Consider the following 18,979-nt stretch of genomic DNA (forward strand, 5'->3'; position numbering starts at 1 on the left):
AGTCATTTGGACGGAGTTGTTAAAACTCACTCCACTCAAATCAATAGAGTTATATTTCACTCTATTCAAATCAAATTTAAAGTGACGTGGCTGGGATAAATGTGCCAGTCAGTCAGACAAAACAAATTCCTGGACCAAGGTCGAACCATGAGCTGCTGGAGTCGAAGGCCTTCTGGGAGATAAGAGTGGCAAGCGGCTTCCCCCACCCCCAATCCCTACCCATTCCCCCCTCCCGCGTGTACGGCCCGGCGCCACTCCCACGATGGTGACGGCAGCCGACTAGTACGCTCGCTGGAGGGGGGGAGCCTAAGACTGTCTCATCCAGCCCTGTAACAACCCCAACCCACTCCCCCCTCCTTCCGTACATGGCGCTGCCTATGACGGCTGCCAGTCTGTTTGCGGTGGTGAATACGCATATGTCTCAAGGCTCTGTACCATTATTACTATCTAAAATGTAATAATTGTGGAGTATTACTGTAATGAGCTGTATGTGTATGATCCAAGCGTCCTACGATCCTCATAGGAGCATAACAGAAAAAAGCATTCCATGTGAAGGTATTCTGTATTTTTGCATGTCAACTAATAAAGAAACTTGAACTTGAAACTTGAGTGCCATCATCCACTTCAATGATAGCGTTAAAAACGCATAATCTATGTTTTAAATTATGGCTGTGTCTAATCTGCTCGTCGCTTATCAATGACTTGTTTGCAGTCAACATTGTCCAAACGGATTGTTTTTTAATCGGTTCATATCCTTTTTATAGCATTTCGAAAAGCTATCGTTTTCTTGAATATTTTCGGAAGATAGAAAGATTCCCTCATAAACGGCATTTATTGGAATATTCTCGAATACACTAGACACGTTGTCATTTGTCGGCCTATTTATCAATCGTTTTCAAATAAACGCTAGATTATCGATAGTATATGTGTACTTATGCACGCTATAGAAGCAAGCTGAGAAATCGATTCTCTCATTTCCTCAAGAGCACACACACACACACACACACACACATACACATACGGACACGTTGTTATCTCAGTGAATACAGCTCTGATTATCCTAAAACTGGTAACATAGACTCCTTAACTTAGATCAGATGTTTTCCAAAAAGATTATTCCAATTCCTGATCGCCATTCCAAATATCGATCGCGTTTATTGATTGATTATTGGCTGCTGTAAATATATATTCCAGGCTGCTTTCCATCTCGCGATCACTTCCCTGTTCATCAGATCCCTCACCAGCATAGTTGAGCGAGGAGGCTCCCCCTCCACAGATCCACCAGTATAATCGAATGGCCTGCAGTTACACAGGGATAGACGATAGGGGGCGGCATTTTCCCATCGGAGCTCCTAGAGGGGCTGCTGTACCAACGGGAGACTCGGTTGATGAAATATGAATTCAGATCGCTAATAAATAAATAAAAAAAGACAATTTGCGTCGTCTGCACTCAACGGGGGGCATGAAAAGACGACATAACACGTCGCTGGCACTCAAAGTGTTAACAGCAGCATTTATCACATAAAATCATAAATACTTGTATAAATCAAAATAAATAAATAATGGTATAAACAAATGTGCACAGGTAATCAAGAACTGAATGAAAAATGAATTGCACTGAACAGAAGCATATTTCAGTAGCAGCATCTTCTTAGAACAACAACAGAAAGTAACTACTGCAGCATGTCACCAAATAAGCAGCAACATTCCGAGTAAACAACAGTAATAAAATGCATTCTTCAGTCTTTCTCAGCTCTATTCAGTCTCAGTTCAGATATCTTGTCTTCCTCAGTTTCATGGTTTTGTTGGGGGCAATTATTCCTTTAAGACAGGTATGCCTACATAATCTTTCACCAGGCCATACCCATATAATCTATAATCCCATGTCAATTATGATTGGATTTTTTGTATACATTTGTGAAAAATTAGGCAAGAATACATGATGCTCAGCTTGATTAAAATTGAGTGTTTCTTAAGTAGCTGTTTGCATGTGTCCCAGCTACAATGTTATGACAAAGTGCACCACTATGAGGCTGAAGAATCGTTAGTAGACACGCTCATGGGTGACGCATAGCGGCTTGGAAATGCAGCCTATTCCACAACATTAATTACTCTGTTCTTTTAAAAACTGAAAAGAAAAATATTATCTATTAACTATTTATTTAGGTAACATAAATCATACTAATTCGTACATTGAAAAAAATATATATAAAGAAAAATCATTTTTTGAGAGACCCCCACAGGTGTTATTGACTATGGGGGCCCAGACTCTATCTATGGGGGCCAAGCCCCCATTGGCCCCCCCATAATTCGAACCATAGGTTTAGTAAAGTAATCTGAATGCGTTTGGTTAATCCAGGATCAGTTTGTTCCTGAAATGTATTGTATGTGAAGTTAAATGTTGAGTTATTTACAATTACACATCATTGATAACCCAACCAAATTGCTGTATGTTTGTTCATGTACTGTTTATATACTGTTTATGTACTGTATGGTCTGTGTGTATATTAGGGCTGTCCCCGACTAAGGATTTGGATAGTCGACTATGATTGGCCAAAATGTGCCCTTAGTCGACTATTAGATAATTAATTTCTTTTTTTTTCATCATTCCATTTGGGCTGTGGGGTGCTTAATGTCTGAAGGAGTCGACTGAAAGCTTCTTGTCCTCTGCAAAAGCATGCAATTGGTCCACTGATGGATACATCTTGATATTTGTCTAGTCTAGTGTGTTCATTAGATGGGTGAAATCCTCTTTCAGTGCCTCTGTGGCTGTTTTCTTAGGCAGTTAGCCTCTGGTATGCGTGCCATTAGCGTTAGCCACGCTTCTAGGCCTCTTTTCTTTTGGAAAGAATGATTAAAAAAAATTAATAAAAAAAAATAATTATAAATTTTTAATTTAATTTTATTTTATTCGACTAAGAGGTTGGCAGTCGACTACGGCTCCTTTCGACCGATTAGTCGACTAACCGACTAATAGGGGTCAGCCCTAGTGTATATATACTGTATATATATATATATATATATATATATATATATATATATATATATATATATATATATGTGCGTGTGTGTGTGTGTGCATAAGCATAGATTTAGGGGGGGTTGCAGGGGACATGGGACAAGTTCCCCTCAATATTGAGAAGAGGTAAATGTGTCCCCCTTAAAAAATATAGCTAATATTTAAGACAACCCCCTCCCCAAAAGAGCTAAAACATTTAAATAACCTTCTTACCTGTAACTTTATATTAGCCAACAATTTCAGACACCCCTACAGGACCATACCACCTCAACTTGCAGACATGCCTCTCATACCAGAATGCAGGAAGTGTTTGATGCTCAAAATGTCATGAGGGAGAACCCAGATCCCCCGCTTAAGTGTGTGTAATAATAATAATAATAATAATAATAATAATAATAATAATAATAATAATAATATTAATAATAATACTTCGTTTTATATAGCGCCTTTCAGAGGACCCAAGGTCGCTTTACATAAGGGGGGGGGGGGGGGGGGGAGATAACAAAATTAACAAACATAGTGGACAGACACAACATATACATATATAGTGAGAAAGTTAGGGGTTGAAGGCCAGGTTGAAGAGGTGGGTTTTGAGCAGTTTTTTAAATGAGTCCAGAGTTGGGGTGGTGCGGAGTTCTGCGGGGAGGGAGTTCCAGAGGGTGGGAGCTGCCACACTGAAAGCTCTGTCCCCGAACGTCCGTAGTCTGGTTCCGGGAATGGAGAGATGACCAGTGTCCGTGGATCGCAGGGACCGTGACTGAGTGTAGGGGTGGAGGAGGTCAGTGAGGTACTGAGGTGCCAGGGCGTGAAGGGATTTGTAGGTGAGCAGGAGGGTTTTGTAGGTGATGCGGGATTTGATGGGGAGCCAGTGGAGGTGGATGAGGATGGGGGTGATGTGCTGCCAGGGTTTGGTGCGGGTTAGAACCCTGGCAGCTGAATTTTGAACATACTGGAGCCTGTCCAGGGTTTTGCTTGGGACCCCGGACAGGACCCCGTTGCAGTAGTCCAGGCGGGAGGTGACGAAGGCGTGGATGAGGGTCTCAGCTGTGGTGTCGGAAAGTGATGGTCGGAGTCTGGAAATGTTTCGGAGGTGAAAGAAGGCGGATTTGGTGAGGGAATTTACATGGGATTGATAGGAAAGGGTGGAGTCCAGGATAACGCCCAGGTTGCGGACCTTAGGGGATGGGGAGATGGAGCAGCCGTCAATGTTGAGGGTGAGATCCCCAACCTTCCGGAGCAGGGCCTTGGGTGCCACAACCATGAGCTCGGTTTTATTGTTGTTGAGCTTGAGGAAATTAGATGACATCCAGGTTTTTAGGTGTGTGTGTGTGTGTGTGTGTGTGTGTGTGTGTGTGTGTGTGTGTGTGTGTGTGTGTGTGTGTGTGTGTGTGTGTGTGTGTGTGTGTGTGTGTGTGTGTGTGTGTGTGTGTGTGTGTGTGTGTGTGTGTGTGTGTGTGTGTGTGTGTGTGTGAGAGAGATCGCCTTGTCTGGTTCTTGCTTGTCACATGTCTACAGGATGCACCTTTTGCCCCCCCCCCCTGTTAAAAGGTCAGAGAGGTTTGTGGGAGCACGCCGGGTCACAAGCCGCGCGGGTTGCGCCACCACCAGCGTTTCCGTCAGGTGCACACAGATCTGCCAGCTGCTGGCCGTCAGGGCAGGGATAATCTCACTTTAAGCAGCTTTCAAAGGGACTTCACCCACACAGAGAGAGAGATTTGTTAAACCTCTTCCAGACATGGCTTCTCTCTCTGTTGCTTTCCCTCGTGTCAGAGTTGAGGTGAGGTCATGGTGCACACATACTGTACTTCTCGTTCACTTAGAAAGCATTACATGCGTCAGGATGAGCTGATGAGCCCTGCCAGGTCTATTGGTCCTCTGAGGCTCTGACTATTGGCCCAGTTTTCCAGGTCAAAGCTAAAATCGAAAGGTGAGACTGTCAGGGCCGGTCCACCCTATAAGCCAACAAGGTCTCATCAGAAAACGCAAATAAAGTTCTAATCAAACACAGGAAAAAAGGTACATAATGTACGTTATGTTATAGTAAATAAAGTACTAATCAACCACAGGAAAAAAGGTACATAAGGTAAGTTATGTTATAGCCATAAATAATATCTTTAATTATTGTATAAGTAGATTATATTTACATTTTGTTTCTGCAAATGTCCACAGCAAACAGCGTGACCGGAAGTCGAACCAACAATGACCAACCACTAGATTATTTAAAGGGGACGTGCATTGCTATTCCTTGCACTATTTGGGCAACTTTAAACAATTCATGTGAGTCTATTGAACACATCTGTACGTTTTTTTTCTCCAAAAATTCATTGTTTTATATTTCTAATCAAGTACTCAAAAGCCACATTTTTCTCCCTTTGAATTTCAGGCTGTGTTGGCCTGGCTCCACCCATAAGCACTTTGAGGCTGGAGTTACACCTAGGCTGTTTTCGTTTCGTTTTTCAGGTGAGTTTCGCTTTCCAGAGCGCAACGCACGTGGCAGCCGAGTTAGACATTAGTTTTGCAACCTGAGTGCTTTCGTTTTGTCAGAACGAGGCTTGGTCAGACCGCAACGGATCTCGTCTCGAATTCAGCAGAGCATGCGCGGGGAGGTAGTTACTCTCCCTCGTCCCTGCTGTCGTCCACACGCTCCACACTTCCTGCAATCAACGGCATAGCTGTCAGTGCAGGCAGCCAATCAGCGCAGTCGCCGACAGGCACCCTGCACGAGAGGCACACTTTAGCTTCCAGCGCGAGGCGCGCGGGGCATGGCTGCTGCTCGGTGCTGCTTGAGGCAGCCAACACATATGTAATATTAATAGGTTTTGCTCACAGAGAGATAGATAAATAAATAAACATAATCACGGTTATCTACCTCAACAACTGCATGCACTGTAGAAATGTATGTTTCAGTGCAGATAAAGGTACTGTACAAAATAACCTCTAAAACACTGCTAGAATACACAAGCAGTTAGGGTATGTATGTTTTTTAAATAAATGCCCAGTGCTTTGTCACCACCTGTCAACAGTTGACAGCTGCACTGTGTTAACGTTACCATGTACAGTCACGCAAAATAACATTATGAATAAAACGCCTAGCCCCTTTCGTGACTTTCGGTTTGCAAGCCTGGGGCTTTTGTGACCGCAGTCACTTATTTTCGCATCGCGATCACCCGGGAAAACAACAACCAAGCGTGATCGCGGGGCTCGGAGTGTGTCAAAAACATATCAGATCTGAATTTCAAAGATACCCAGCGTACAATATGGGTTTAACACAGCTTCACGATGGGGTCTGGAAGCTCGGAGTTGCTAATAAACAGTTTAAAACATTGTTAGGAAACACAAGTGGTACTCACAGCGAACTCTGGCAGCAAGATGGCGTCTTCTCCTTCTGCAACTTCTTTTGTCGCATGCCTGGTGCGCCAGCAATCACTGCGCTCCTGAAGTGTCTTCTCTTCATTTATCTAAGTTCGGTGACCGTATAGTCTTTACCCTTCTCTCTGCATTGTTTGCATTTCAGGTGTTCGGTTCTATTAAGGAAACGCAGACGAGGTGGTCTGAATCAAACAACTGGGGTGTTTTATTCCATTCTTAATAAAACATATCTATGAATCAAACAAGTACAGGGTCTTCATGGTATATCTAATCATCTCTTTGGTGGTGGTTCAGTTGGTCCCGTTCTGATCGGCGGATGCCGGTCAGACTCGTTTTTCTCCGGTGGTGGTGCTGTTGGTCTCGGGTTGTCCAGACAACACGAGGCACTCTTGGTGGTGGCTGGTTACCAAGGCAACCTTGGCTTCGGATCCTCGGCGGTTTGGGAGCGCTTGATTTCGTCTAGGCTCGGTGGAGTCTGGCTCCCCTGCTGCGAGGCGATCGTCTATCATCGTCTGTGTCCATAGCTCTGTGCGTGTCCGGCTCGGCTCTCGAGTCTCCGGTTCTCCAGTCTCCCGCGCACCAGTCTCCTCTCCGTCGGTGGGTGTTCCGCGCTCCAGTCTCCTTCTGTCTGCTTCCCTGCCCTTTTAATGAGATAGAAAAAACCTTTTCCCTGCCTGTCAGGTGACGTCACCCCAGCGATCGGCCTTTCCCATTGGCCCAATTCCTTCCAGAAGGAATTCCTTCTGTGAGTGACACGTCATCCTGGTCGGGTGACACAACGTTACAGTGATCCTGATGCAGTCTAAAATGGGGAGACTCCTACTTTCTACAGCCTATTCTAGTGGTCCTATTACCTTATTTGGGAAATCCTTACAGTTCTTCTCTCCGTGAACAGATAATTGCATACGTCCTTTCAACAGAAAATAGAATACTTGGTCTCTGACCAACCGACAAGAAGTCCTGTGTCATGGTTTCTTTTATCCCTATTATTTAAGAGTTATTCTTTATTGTGACTACCGTTTTCCTAATAGTTTTAAGAGTTATGCCTACATGTAACTTATGAAATTGCCTTATTAAATGTTTCCATCCTACTGATGGTTTGTCTATTCTCTTAGTAATAACCTCTTCTTTAATCCTTATTTTAGCTTAAACCTTAATTTACTACCTATGTTTTATTATTTGGTTCACTTGTTGTCAACTTTTCATGCTTGCCAAACCTATTATCTAATGTGATTTTGTATGACAGTTTACTTGTAGTTAAGTATGCTAGAATGTATTTAACTCCACTTGGCTTTTCCAGTGTCCAATGTTAATCATGTTTGATACCTAACTGAATGTTTCTGAAACTTCCTTGCTTCTAAACTAACTTTTAGTATATTTATGTGATAATTGTATTGTTTAATTTTCTATACTCTGAAGCCTATTCTCTGACCAGCTGCCGTAGCCGGGAAGTACCCTCCAGTCCTTAAGGGCCCAACGGCTGGTCAGCTATTGTCTCTGCGCTTTGACCCTTTTAACCTCCACAATCTCTGAGCCTTCAAATCCCCCCCGAGCTGATCCTGTTGATGCCTGTTTTAAAGACAATACCTGACTCTCTAGTCTCTCACCAAATGGGTTCGACCGTGGGGGAGGACCACTCTCCTTTAGGCCTGGTGCCAGCCGACACCAGTTCTCCCGGAGCCCCTGTGGCCCCTGTGGCCCCTCTGCCAAATGCCTTACAGTTTACCACCAGTATTTCCGTCCAGCATCATTCTGTACAGTTTTCATAGATATTTTACATGTTTCATCTAGATAATATACAACACTCCCTATCGGTCCCTGTTGGTCATTACCTATAGGCCATTACAGGGTAGAATCTGCTGAGCGCGTCTCATGTGTATTGTTGTAATGACCAACAGGGACCGATAGGGAGCGCAGTGATCGCTGGACGCACCAGCCATTTTGCCAAGGTTCGCTCTGTGACTACACTCGTTTTATGAAAATGATTTAAAATGTTTATTAGCAACTCCGAGCTTCCAGACCCCATTGTGAAGCTGTGTTAAACCCATATTGTATGCTGGGTATCTTTGAAATTCAGATCTGATATGTTTTTGACACACTCCGAGCCCCGCGATCATGGTTGGTTGTTGTTTTCCCGGGTGATCGCGATGCGAAAATAAGTGACTGCGGTCACAAAAGCCCCAGGCTTGCAGAAAGGGGCTATAAAACGCCCAAAATAGAAATAGCATGGCTGCTGCTCGAGGCAGGAGAGATGAGGCGCGCGGGGCATGGGGGCTGCTGCTCGGTGCTGCTCGAGGCAGGAGAGATGAGGTGCGCGGGGCATGGGGGCTGCTGCTCGGTGCTGCTCGAGGCAGGAGAGATGAGGCTCGCGGGGCATGGGGGCTGCTCCTCGGCCGCTGCTCGGTGCTGCTCCCCGGGCTCAAGACAGACAGCCAGACAGGAGGGATATACACGGTGCTGCGCGCCGGCTGTAGGTTACACTACAGTCTGACAGTCTACTGCGCATGGGCGTTGAGCAAAAACGGCTCCGCCCAGATTACACGGCCACATTGTCTGCGAGTTTTGGCGAGTATCCAAAACGAAAACACCTTTTCAGCGTTCCCGCTAGGGCAACGCGTTTTCCTGCCAAAACAGCATTTCTGTGTAACAGGGACAGCAAACGTATTCTTTCAGCAACAAAACGAAAACAAAAACGCCCAGTGTAACCTAGGCCTGAGTGACAGTCATCCACACAGTCTGCAACTGGCACAGAGAGAGATTGAGGGGGATACTAATACATTTCGCCGCAGGGGGCATAATCCCATGGGACAATGCATTGGTAACTTGTTTCAAATGACAATATATACCTGTGTGAATATTATTGTACGGATCGGAATACGGGCGTGCGCGTGAGAGCATGCACAAAGATATTACAGTGATATGCTGGTGCTCCCGACTGCAAGGGAGAGAGAGAGAGATAGAGAGAGAGAGACAGAGAGAGAGAGAGAGAGAGAGAGAGAGAGAGAGACAGAGAGAGAGAGAGAGAGAGAGAGAGAGAGAGAGAGAGAGAGAGAGAGAGAGAGAGAGAGAGAGAGAGAGAGAGAGAGAGAGAGAGAGAGAGAGAGAGAGAGAGAGAGAGTCACACGGAGGCACGGCGCACTTACACACAACCTGTGTTTGGCGCTTATTTGATTTTGGGCACTTTTGGGAAAATTTATTTATCAAAAATAAAATTGCATAAAACCTTAAATGATCAATTAAGCTTTATAGTCATTTTGTCAGGAATCATAATATGAACATTGTTGTAAACATCACTTTATGGAATTATATATATTTAACACTTTTCCTAGAATGTCAGAGAACATTGTCATTACCATCACGTTACCAAATAACTCTTTAAAACGTAAAAGAAAATTCTATTTTTTTTTTGCTTTTAAGGCATTTATGTAACATTATACCTTACTTCTGATGTATTAGTGTTTTGAAATATTTTACTTGAATTTAAACATGCTTTAGATCTTTAGATATGCAGCCTTTTAAATATATTGCTAGATCCTGTCAAGAAAGATACAATTACTACAACAACAGGTCCATGACTCTTGTTTTTCATACATAAAATGTTAAGGGAGGGCTTGTAATATAGGAAAACATGTAGGAAAATGTCAGATTTAAACTATTTGTTACAAATTTGTTAAGAAATATGTCATGTGTTGGTAATGACGTACTGTTGTGGTAATGACGAAATGTGATGGGAATGACATTTAGATAGATTTATTGAATTCATTCATGGATACAGTAACACAACATCAGAATCATAGGTATTATCAACAACTGTTACAACAGGATAGGAACATCTAAGAAACCATCTAAAAAAAACACTGACAACCTTTATGGTTTGAAACAACATACTTTAACAGTAAGAGGTTTGTTCTTTTAACATGCCTACATCTTCTTCTCCATGAGGGAGCATACTTGTTTCCAGACAGAGGCATTGAGCATCATATGTCTTTTAGTAATCGGTTGGGGCTCTGGGACAAGGCCCAGCACATTTTCCATTCTATACCATATTAGGGGAGAACGGGGGACGTTGTCACACTTTTTACTCTAGTGTGAATTGGTCATAATCAAAACATCTTTCAATAGTCATTCCTACATTCAATTGAAGCTTAAGATGTTGGCTTGAAATGTGTATCCCTCTCATTTTCCAATGTATTGTAACAAAGAGTTAATCACCTATCAAAGACACTCTGACACATTGTGACAACCAACCCCATCATAGGGATGGTTGTCACACATTATGGGGTTGGTTGTCACCATGTGTTTTAAAACTTTTTATGGGAAAATCTTAAAAAGAAGACAAGATTTAGATTTCAGATAATGATTGAAGAAGTGCGTCTTTAGTCGACGGCGAAAGATTGGACGGGTTTCGGCTGTCCTAACTGGGGTGGGTAGTTCATTCCACCATTGTGGGGCAAGGACTGAGAATAGACAAGGCAGAACTAAATTTGAAAGTTTAATTGCATTGACAAGTTGACAAATACATAACTTAATGCATCTTAATGAACATAAACAGGAAACACATCTTTAGGCCATCATATATAACAAAATAAGAACACAATAAATCGGCCTAACAATAATAGCCTACACAACATGTCTAGTAAAGTACCTGCACAGCAGGATGTCTGGCAACACCACATTAGAATAGTATACCCAAATATACCAATATAATATAATAGTATACCCAAAAAACCCAAATATCGGTTATCGAATATCGATAATATAACAACCAAATATCAGTTATTCGATAGTTGCCGTTTATCTGGCACTATTTAAAAGTTTAACTGAGATCTGAATAAAGGAGTTTTTAAACCTATTTAGTCTAGAGCGTGGAACTCTAATCCTCCTCCCAGAGGGCAGTAGCTCATACTCGGCATGTAAGACATGGGCGGGGTCTGAGACTATTCTATTGGCTTGCCTTAGAGTAGCCTGTTAAAAAATAGACTGCAGGGATGGGTGACCTTTCACCCCTATGATCTTCCATGCAGTCTGCATCAGACGGACCAGTTTGGACTTTAATTGTACAGACAGGTTACCAAACCAAGCTGTAATACCGTATCTGATGAGACTCTCTAATACAGATTGGTAGAAAAGTAACATACATTTTGTATCTACACCATGAACTCTAAGGCGACGTAGAAAGTGCAGTCGTTGTTGTAGTCTGCTACACAAACTGAATAATGAATTGTAAGTAGGGTGCAACTAGCACCGTGCAATCCATTCTTTGTGGATCTAGCCCTTAATGTTGCTAGTCTTTAGCACTTTGTGATGGAGCAGTTTGTCAGCCATCAGTTGAGTGTTTGCATGTGTTTTACACAAGCATGTGTCCCTATCACAGACTGTTGGCCTCACTATCCAAAATGGCCAGGTTTTTGCATAACTTACTATAGGAAATCTTGAGCTGTGGATGTTCATTCTTGAATTTTCGCCAAAGACTATACGTTTCATTCAGAAAGCGCTTTTGCATTTTCACTTTCTTCCGCGTCAATGTGTCTCTCTTTCCTGTTGTTGCCCGTGAGTTGTCATCACGTTCCAGAAACTCTTTGACTTTTGTTCTGGTAGAGAGAGGCAATGCATTTGCATGTTTCTTCTGAAGTCCAGTTCCTCTTCTGTATTTCCGCATCATCTTTGCAGAGAATCCAAGTTCCTTTTGAGCCAGATACACCAACTTGTACTTTTTCAAAATGTCCCCCCTTAGAATCTTTGAAATTACTTGCTTCTCTTTAGTGTTGGTGTCTCGCAGCTCTGACACTAGAGTATTGTGGAACAATAGTGTCTTCCTGAGATCACATTTCTTTGACTTCATTTGTTGTTGTGATTTTGATCGTGGCGATTCTTGTGGTTTGAGCTTATTTGACAGTCTTTCATATCGTTTTTTATATTTCTCCATATTTAGTTTTGCTCTCTCCAACATCAGGTTGGCTTCACACAGATCTCTGTAGACTTTACTTCTGTTTCTGTTCACCTTTTTTCATCCTCTTTGTTGTGGGGTTTCTTGTGGTGTAGGCTGATTGGGACTTTCACATCTGGCAATAGGGACAGGGACAGCATTGTGTTGCTCAGGCTGTTGTGTTGGTGACACTGGTGGCCTATTCACTGTTAGGTAGTCATCCATATTTCATATTTGCTTATCGTTTGTTCTTTTGTTTCTTTGATTGATTCGCCATTGACGCCTTTTATATATTTGTGTGCATTTGGGCAGCTGAGATATGCATTGCAGCTTACCCGTCTCTTTTCTCTTTTTATACCGCTCTTTTTCTTTTTGAAAGTATCTTTGATATTGTTCTGGATCATCTTTAAGTCTGTCTGTGTATGATTTTGACCTTTGGCCTGTTGATTTGGGTGCCATGGTGAAGACACTAGCATAAACAAATACAAAAACCAAGAAATAAATAAATAACAATAAATATCAGTTATAAATGAGACACAACATATATTTACATATACATATACATACAAGTAATGTTATAAAAAAAAAAAGCTATAAACAGATATCTTTGTCATTACCACCACACGTTGTCATTACCACCACATGTCATTGTGTGGCGGTAATGACTGTGATGGTAATGACATTTTCTTACTTTTAAGCTAACAGCTAGCATAACATCAAACTTGCTTATATTAAATTCTTAGCTAGCAAGCAATGTACTCAATGTACCTACAAAAATGAAGAAGTTTGACTAAGATTCGAAAGCATTATCAAATTATAGTGTGTTTGGTAATGACACACAATAAACATATTCTGTAGTATGAGTAAGTAAATGTGAGAATATCTTACATTCCTGGTGATCAAAACGTCAGTCTTCCACTCTGACAGCCATGTGCTCCACTGTCACTACAGGTTGTAATGGGTACCAAAGCAAGGGGCGTAGCCAACACTTCATTGTATTTTTTTCACAAATTGTACTTAAGTTAAATATTTGGCAGAAAATCATTGATTCAAATGTAGTTATAGCAATATATACCTAAAAGTATTGTTTTTTAATAGTTTTTTCTAGAGAAATACAAGACCAAACGTTAAAACTCTGGGTTGGGACAAGGTGAAAATGGTAAAATTCCAACATTAAACAACAAAAAAGAAGATACAAAATGTATGTTTCAAATTGAATAATTAAGTCTAGGTAAGTAATTAATTATACTAATCAATGATAGCATAAAGAATCTGGAAATATTTTTTTTTCTTTAAAATATATCCCAGGGACATGAAAATGCCCCAAATCAAATTATCAGAAGACGGGTCCCTCTCTCTCTCTCTCTCTCCATCTCTCTCTCTCTCCATCTCTCTCTCTCCCTTGCAGTCAGTAGCACCAGCATATCACTGCAATATCTTTGCGCATGCTCCCACGCACACGCCCGTATTCCGATCCGATCCCCCACCCGCTCGCTCCCTGCCTCGCAGTCAAAACCCGTTTGAGGAAGTGTCGGGTTACACTATGCGCTACAACCCCTCTCTCTCCCTCCCTCTCTCTATCTCTCTCTCCCTCTCTCTCGCTCGCCCACTCCCTGCCTCACAGTCAAAACCCGTTTGAGGAAGTGTCGGGTCACACTATGCGCTACAACCATAGAGGGGGCGTTACTGCAAATCAGTGCTATATATATTCATGTCAGCAAAACTGTCAAATCAGAACAGCTTAGTTGAGTGAGGGAGGATCTCGTGAACTCGAGACTAGACTGATGAGTCAATATGATAATTAACGAAACAGACCACATTGATATAATCCCCAATTGCTAGGAAAACATGCTAAACACTGGAAAAGGCCATTTATAATGCATGGGACCTTTAACACTTTGACTGCCGGGACACGTCTTTTCACGTCTTTGCTGGCCATGCTAAAGTTGCCGGGGGACGCTGTACAGCGTCCTTATATCAATATTTCAAAAATCTGCGATCGGATTCATAATGTCCCTCCGCTGGCCTGAGATCCACCAGCAGGACCCACTGAGCTCTCTGGCGGTTTAGGAGCGCCATCTGGTGGCCAATCGGCGCAATCACCAAAACAGGATGTTGAATAGAGGTTGTCATGACGACCGTAGTACTTCCGGGCGCTCGCTATGGTTCATGGGACTCTGGCTCGTCACGCTACACGGTGATCGATTGCCAATAACTCGATAAACAACATGATTTGGACGTATATACCATTATACAAGCTGGAGATGGACCGGGTAAAAATATATCCCATAATGATAACATTTCTACTCGACGATGATCGCCCAACGGCGCGCGGGGTTTCAGCGTGTAACGTTACCGTCTTCGATAATAACTGATATTATCAACATTTGACCCACATTAGATGATTGGTATAACGCTGCCCACGGAATTATAAACGCCCCCTCGCCCATCCGGTCAACATCAGATGACGTGTAGTAACTTCTAGAAGTACGTCTAGTTGGAATTTTTTATATCGCGCTGATTGCCATCAAACTGTATTTCATCATCAATATAATGCATTTGGGGCTATATATCACGTTCTGGAGAAAGCTGCAGAAAGAGATGAAAACATACTTATACATTAGACCATACTTTACTATGAATATGTGAATGAAAAAGTTTAACGTTGCTACACAATGAACAATACATATAGGACTTTGAATGGGCCCTAATAATGGCAATGTAGCAATAGAATTTAAAAAGTTATAGCCCTGCAAAGAAGGGGACTTTCTCCATAGACAAATAGCGCTGGCAATCTATGGTATATCATTAATTTAACCTTAGGCAACCAAAGTGTTAATATATGTACTTTGTAATATGTAAACATTTTCGAAAATATGTCAATATATTACTTATGGCTATAACATAACGTACAATATGTACCTTTTCCCTGTGGTCGATAAGTACCGTATTTACATATTTTAAGCAAGATTGGGCATAAGCACACAATGCAATATGCTTAGGATCCACATGCTTCAAGGGCCCCGCTAACCCTACCTCCTCCAAGTATTAAAGTGGCATTTTAATGTAGACAAGGTGAAGCGAGGACGGCCTGAAAGTGGTAATAGGCCTTTATACAAAAAGAGGGAAAATGCGTGATGAGAGTGGCATGAATGGGAGCAGCGAGCAGGTGAACTTTTCTCCAAACAGGTCAATGTTGTTGAGTTGAGGTGTTGTTTTACTGTTAACAAATAAAGAGTAATAGAGTATTTGATTTGATTCCCACCCATACAAATACATACATACCTACTCCTATCCAAGCTCCCGGAGGGTCATCAAAGAGAAGCCGCCTATTCTCAGTCCTTGCCCCACAATGGTGGAATGAACTACCCATCCCAGTTAGGACAGCCGAATCCCGTCCAATCTTTCGCCGTCGACTAAAGACTCACTTCTTCAACCATTATCTGAAATGATTAAAAAAAAAAAAAAAAAAAAAAATCTAACCCTGACTAACCTTACTGTCATGCACTTGTCCTAATAAACTAACCTACACTGTAACACGCAACACTTGATGAACATTGTTACTCAGCTGATAGAGTTGTACCCTTCTTGCTGTCTTGTCGTACAGAACTTGTAAGTCGCTTTGGATAAAAGCGTCAGCTAAATGACTAAATGTAAATGTAAATGTACATACAAATACAATACAAATCAAGTAGATGTGCAGGTGTGAGGTAGGAACCCCGTCAGGGCTTATGTTAAAACTTCACCACAACTTAAACATTTAAATCATAATAATAATAAAACAAATACATGAAAGATGTAAGCCAGAAATACCCAAGTAAATCAAGTGAAAACAAACGAAAACACTTTTCCTATATGGGTGGTTATTAAAGTCTCTTTTAGTTTTATTTTAAAACAGGTAGTGAGGGGAGCTGTCTACCAGGTGTAGGTTGAGCTGAGACAGCTGTCTCTTCTACCAAAGGCTATGTGTATCAGGGGTCTTAGTAAGAAGGACCAGAAATATTTATTTGATTTAATTTAATTGTCTTGTTGTTGTTGTAATTATTATTGTTGTCCTGTGATGTCTTGTGTATTATTATTGTTACTGTATTGTGTTTAGTTACATGTGAAAATAAAAAAAACGGAATGTATCACAAAAAAATTTAAATGTTTGGCCAGCTGCAGGTATAGGCTTGCGGGAGCTCTGCAGGGTTTGCTCATGTAACAGTGTGGTTAAAGTTATAGGGTTAGAGTTTGGTCAAGGCTATCAGAAAAGACTGTATTGAGGTAAAGACACTTGCCTCCCATACGAGCACCCTGGGTTCATTCCCCAGCAGCGTAACTGAAATGTTTTCGGAATTTTTATATATTACTTATTTGTAATACATTCACATTGTACATTTTCATAAATACGTCAATATAATACTACTATATTACTGAAGGTACAATATCAGACCTGCCAACCTGCACGCATTTTGGTCAAAATACGCAAGTAAGAAATGCCAGCTGAAAATTATAATATATATTTTTTATTACAGAAAACAATCAATCAATACAAAACAGTAACATACTTCTTCTTCTTGTGCTTCTGTAATGTCTCGGAGACTTGACTCAAGCAAGTTCTCGCATACAGGCTGAGGATGAGAGTAGCCCCTCCCCAACCCAAATATTATTCCTTTAGTGATCACCTTCACCTTGGGGAAATTCGGGCGTCATAGCAGGGGGAGGGGAGGTATAGGCATGGGCAGGGTAATAGTAGAAATACATACATTTAGGCAATCTAATTTGATCTGAATATAAAAATATGAGAAAAAATAAACATTGTAAACAATATAATTAACTCTGAATATAAAACTATGAGAAAGATAAATACTGTAAACAAAGGTGCAGATGAAGTTCGGTATGCCCTATCAGTCATAATATAAATATAGGCAATAAAGAATTTGAATGTATACAATGAGTAAAATCACTTTTATTAAAAGGGGCTCTACAGATAAAGGTCCACTTCCCTACTACATACTGTACTTATACCAAGAGTCCTTTCAAGTCACCAGACAGTATCTGTATCTTCATAACATTCTAATATTAGAAATGCCTCCGCATTTGATACACTTCTCTTTCTTTTCTTACCCCTCGCAGCAGTTCATGACAGAGTTTGATGACTCATTTCATCTTGTTTTCTGCCCCTCAGTGACTCTGTGATTGGCCGGATAGATGCCTTGAAGAGCAAGCTCTGCTGTGCATGCTAACACGCACACTCCCTTCCCGGCGCTCCACCAGACAATATGCTAAAAGCGCACCCCCCCCCCCCTCAGGCTCAATGACCCCCGGTGTTCAGACAGAGATAGTGTAGCACTTGTGTCACTAACAGTAACAGCTGTTCGCCACGGACCAGTTCTAGATTCGAATGAGGAGAGGAGTAATATACACAGTTAGAGGAATGGCAGACCAGAGACATGGTTATAACAATGACCGGTATTTTATTCTCAAACAGCGCGCTAGCTAGATAATTGCAATACATACAAACGTGAAGTAGTGTGAAGTAGTGTGAAATATCCCTTTTTAGGTTCTTTCTCTAACCACTCCTTCTTTCAGGAGGGTTAGTTCGATATCAGGTTCTAGGTTGATTGGATCGGTTCAGACGTCTCTGAGGTTATATATCGTATTTGCTTATCGCGTCCCGCTCTGAGCCTTATGAGATACCCCTTATCTCCTATGGTACCTATTGTACCCCAACAAACAACTAAATGCACCCACACCTGAAGGGGCCCCCGCCCCTATGGAGGCGTAGCCTATATAACCATGACTCTGGTCACCAAACACTCTTCCTCTATTTTCGTTCCATCGTATCGGCTGCGTGCACCATACGTAACTAGCAGGATGAAAAGATCAAGGAAGATTCATAATGTTGAAAGCTTACCGGAGGTTGCTGGCCCCTGGCATCTTCGAAGCATGTTTTCAGCGACACGACGGGCCTATGTTGATGTTCCTCGTCTGATGGCAGCCAGACCAAGGTTCAGCTGTGCAAGATTGGCTGTCGGGCCAGCTTGTACCCAGGTAGGCCCTGTGTCTTCAGGCATGGGTATTAGTGTTAGTAATGCTGGTTTGTTTTGTTACACAACCATGTTGTGTGTTGGCGCCGGGGGCAGGATGGTTTGGTGAACGTTTTCACTGCAGTGAACCGTTTCCAAACGGTCTTGGACGTGCTGTTAAACATCTAATGCTATGCTACATGCTATCGCTAATGCTACATGCTACCACTACTGCTACATGCTAACTGCTACGCTGTTCTAATGTCTCCGCCGTGAGATGTTGTCACTTCTCCCTCCTCTTGCCCGGTTCATCAATGAAGGTCAGTCGGTAGCTGTTGTGGTTTTTTTTGCTGAGTCCTATTTACCTTTTTTATGGGTAAATGGGTTGACAACAGGGTAGGCCGTGGCTAGGTGGCCTAGCCAGATACACTACCCTTGTGTTCCGGCGGGGTCTGTGGAAACGTGTCCCCATCTGGGGCCGATGCGTGAGCTCGGCGGTGTAGCAGTAGAGCTATACTACTGCAGGATGGGACTTAACGGCGGGTTATGGCTCAGCTGGCTAGTTCCTATTCACATTGGCGTCGGATAGTGGGGCTATGGGTCCAGCCGACATGGTAAACATGTTGCGTGTCTGTGCGCAGGCGGTTGTTGATC

This window comes from Notolepis coatsorum, assembly GCF_963971535.1.
Source record: "Notolepis coatsorum genome assembly, chromosome: 1".
Classification (NCBI taxonomy): domain Eukaryota; kingdom Metazoa; phylum Chordata; class Actinopteri; order Aulopiformes; family Paralepididae; genus Notolepis; species Notolepis coatsorum.